Source organism: Nanorana parkeri, unplaced genomic scaffold, assembly GCF_000935625.1.
Source record: "Nanorana parkeri isolate BGI_ZX_2015 unplaced genomic scaffold, ASM93562v1 scaffold543, whole genome shotgun sequence".
Taxonomy (NCBI): domain Eukaryota; kingdom Metazoa; phylum Chordata; class Amphibia; order Anura; family Dicroglossidae; genus Nanorana; species Nanorana parkeri.
In genome coordinates, this window is record NW_017306811.1 from 524888 (window position 1) to 528801 (window position 3914).

Genomic DNA, 3914 nt, shown 5'->3' on the forward strand with positions numbered 1-3914 from the left:
GGGGAGGGTGGCTTCTCTACAGCACACACTAAATTCCTGGAGTTCTTCGTTAAGGTGCCATGCCAGTCCATTTCTAGTTTTGGAGCATCACACAATACTTAGGGGTATATTTATAACCAACTCACAGAGCCATGTACCCTACAAATCTTTCTGAACATTTTTTCTGGGTGAATAGACACAAAAACAAATGTGCTTAGTAGGGATGTCCCGAGTATTGGGGCCGGTACTTGTACTCGTGAAAATGCCCCGATACATAAAGCCGATACCGGCCATTTAAATTTTTTTCAAATAGCTTTGGGTGCCGGAGAGCAAGGACAGGTAGAGGGCAGCACGTGGGAAGCCATTCTCCTCCAGAATATGCCCTTCACCAATCGCAGCTTCCCTCTCCGCTCTGACCCCTCCGGACGGAAGTGTGACAGCGTGGCGGGCAGTGAGTGTTCTGTGTGATGGAACTCTGTGGACTGTATTGTGCAGTGCAGAAGTGCCGGGGAAGAGCGAGAGCCGGGAGATAGATCCTGTGTTCGGGTGTATGAAGAGTGTCTACTGTGAGTGACAAACTTTTTGTTTACCTGTGTATGGCACAATCACCCAAAGAAGGGGGGCATTGCAGTTGGATATTATTGATATTTAGGGGGTTTAGTGAATAACCGAGCCAAAGTGAACTGAGCCGAATGGCGTCGGCTATTCACTTCGGCTCTGTATGGCTGATTCTTGCCATACATCAGCTACAATCAGCCGTACATTGGCTGGCTTCGGTCAGCCGAACATGCTATGTAGAAGACGTTCGACTTAGCCGATCCAACATGCCGAAGCTCCAGCAGTTCCCTTGCGGCCGTTCACCCCTATTCTCATAGAGGCCGGACGGCAGTGAGTGAATGGCCGAATGCCGCCGAGTAGCATTCGGCTCGGCTACTCTGCTTGCTACCCCCGTGGTAGTGGGCAGAATAAACAAAAGATTTAAACAAAATGAAAAAATAAAAAAAGATAAATAATAATTTAAATAAATTTTAAAAAAACAACAAAGAATAAAAACAATTTAAGAAAATAATAAAAAAAATAATGTAAACGTAAGAAAAAAAGAAACTGTGTGGGGTCCCCCTCCCAAACAACACAAGGCCCTTTAGGTCTGGTAGGAAAGTTAGGAGGGACCCCAAATTATTATTTTTTTAAAGTGCATGGGGTTCCCCCCACAGTAGTTAGCAATTCTGCCTTGCAGCACTGGGGTCCCTGGTTCAAGTCCTGGCCAGGTCACTATCAGCAAGGAGTTTGCATGTTCTCCCTGTGCTTGCGTGGGTTTCCTCCGGGTACCTCCCACACTCCAAAGACATGCTGGTAGGTTAATTGGCTCCTGTCTAAGTTGGCCCTGTATGTATGCATGTGAGAGCGGGACCATAGATTGTAAGCTCCTTGAGGGCAGGGACTGATGTTAATGTGCAACTATTTAAAGTGCTGCGTAAAATTGTCAGCACTATATAAATACCTGTAATAATAATAATACCAAGCCCCCCAAAAATGGGGGGGGGGGAAGGGGGGGGCCCCCCTAAAAATTCCCAACCAGACCCTTGATCTGAGCACAGGCCTGGCAATTCACCTTGTCCCAGTGCCGATGAGGACAAGGGCCTCTTCACCACAAACTCTGGGACGTTGGTTGTGGTTATTTCCATTGGGGTACCCCCTTTAATAAAGGGGGCCCACATGTGTCCCCTTTGTGAATGAGTAAGTGGTGCACTTGTATCCCTGCCCATTCACTAAAGGGTTCCCCTTAGTGGAAAAAAAATATGTAAATAAACACTCCAGAGTTTAATAAAAAATCCTTTAACTGAAATAAAAAAACAAAACACAGATTTTTGACAAGTCCTTTATTAAGAAGAAAAAAAAATGGATCCACCAACATAATCCAGGGTCAACCATGACATCCAGCATTGTCCACCATGACGACTCGTCAAAATAAAAAAAATAAAACATTAAAAAAAACCTGCCGCCCGCACGCAACAAACTCCCGCCGCAGAATGACATTCTGGCAGATGCCGGCAAAATATAGGTAATTGAGCGGAGCTAGCAGTGACATCCACCCTAGCTCTGCCCAACTGTTTACATTTGTCCGGCATCTGTCAGTCTGCCCGCAGGTCCCGGTCAAATAAATACGTGATGTCACGGCTGGCTCCGCCCAGTTGTTGTCATTTAATGGCAGCCCAGTGTCCTCAAATAACCTGAGAACGCTGGCCTGTCATTGATTGACAACAACTGGGCTGGCTCTGCCCAGTTGTTGTCAATTGCGGGGAAAACTGTCTGCTTAGCTGCTGTACGGCTATTGTGAATAGCCCACACAGCAGCCGAATGGCTCCGGTGGCCGATATGAGCCGAAGGATCAGCCGAAGCTATGGCTAGATCCTCCGGCAGGTAAGTGAATAACCCTCTTAGGCCCCGTTCACATTGAGCGGTTCGCAAATCGCGCGATTTGCATTTTGCACGATTTGTCACACGATATCGTGCAAATGCTTGCATTGAGCAAGCTTGAATCGCGGCAAAATCCGCTCCAAAAAGGGTCCTGCTGTAGCGACACACGACCCGCAACAGCAGGACCCTTTGCCCCATTGCCAAGCAATGGAGCGCGATAACGTGCGATAAATAGCTGCGATATCGCTCAATGTGAACGGGGCCTTAAGTGTTTTTCACTATTTGCACAGCTGCTTTTGATAGTGATGTTGAATCTGGAGAAGCGCGGATACTTCTCTGACTAATACTTTTTAATGTTCACCGTCCTAGACCAAGGGTAGCCAAACTCCTGTCCTCCAGCTCGGGGGAAAGTACAAATACCTCTGCCTTTGGAAGTCATGTCTTTGGCTGCCAGTCTTGTGATGCCTTATGGGACTTGTAGTTCTACAACAGCTGGAGGGCCAAAGTTTGGCTATCCCAGCCCTAAACCCATAAGTGATTATTTAACCCTGGCAGTCCTGACCTGTATACACGTTCTTGCTGTCTTTACATACAATGCAGGACTGTTTGCACATGTATTGCAGCGCCCCACAACATCGTAATGCACTGCATGCAAATTCTGCATGTCTGTCCAAAATGAATGAGCTTCCCTCAGAACACATTTGTTAGCACAACACAGAAGATTGGCTAAGTGTAAATGTGCCCTGAAAGTTCTCAGCCACGCCCATGTTTATATGACTGAATATCTATTTCTCGGTCGTTATGAGCAGCGGGGGAATATTCTGAATATGAGCCACACATGGGATACACAGTACACTGCGATATGAATCAGGAACGGCTTCAGCATTATCACGTGACCATTAACCAGCACGCAGAGAAACAGATAGGAGGACATACGCAGTGCGCTGAGAGACCTACGAAACGGCGCACGGGAACGAGCACGCACGCACGTAGGTAGGGATTGCCGGTGATGTGTCGAAAGTGCGAACTTATCGAGTTGTGGGACCGCATGACTTCCGGTTTCCTCAGAACTACGATGTTTGATCACAAAACATGTTGTGCACGAGCGCCATCCACGGCATTGCCCTATAGACATAGACCGCAGCAATAAAGTAATAAAATGATGTAGGATGACAGTAAGCCAGCACGTTCTTTATCTCCGGTGCCCCACTCAATATGGCCGCCGCTTGAGTGGGGCACCTGAGATAAAGAACGCGCTGGCTTAGTGTCATCCTACATCATTTTATTACTTTATTGCTGTGGTCTATGTCTATAGGGCAATGCCGTGGATGGCGCTCGTGCACAACATGTTTTGTCTAAAAACCTCGTAGTTGTGAGGAAACCGGAAGTAATGCGGTCCCACAACTCGATAAGTTCGTAGTTTTGATCGATCACCTGTGCGTGGTTTATGATGAACTAAGAAGTGACAGTCGTGTCAGCAGCGTCATGTTGCTATGACAACACGCCAAGCACGCCGC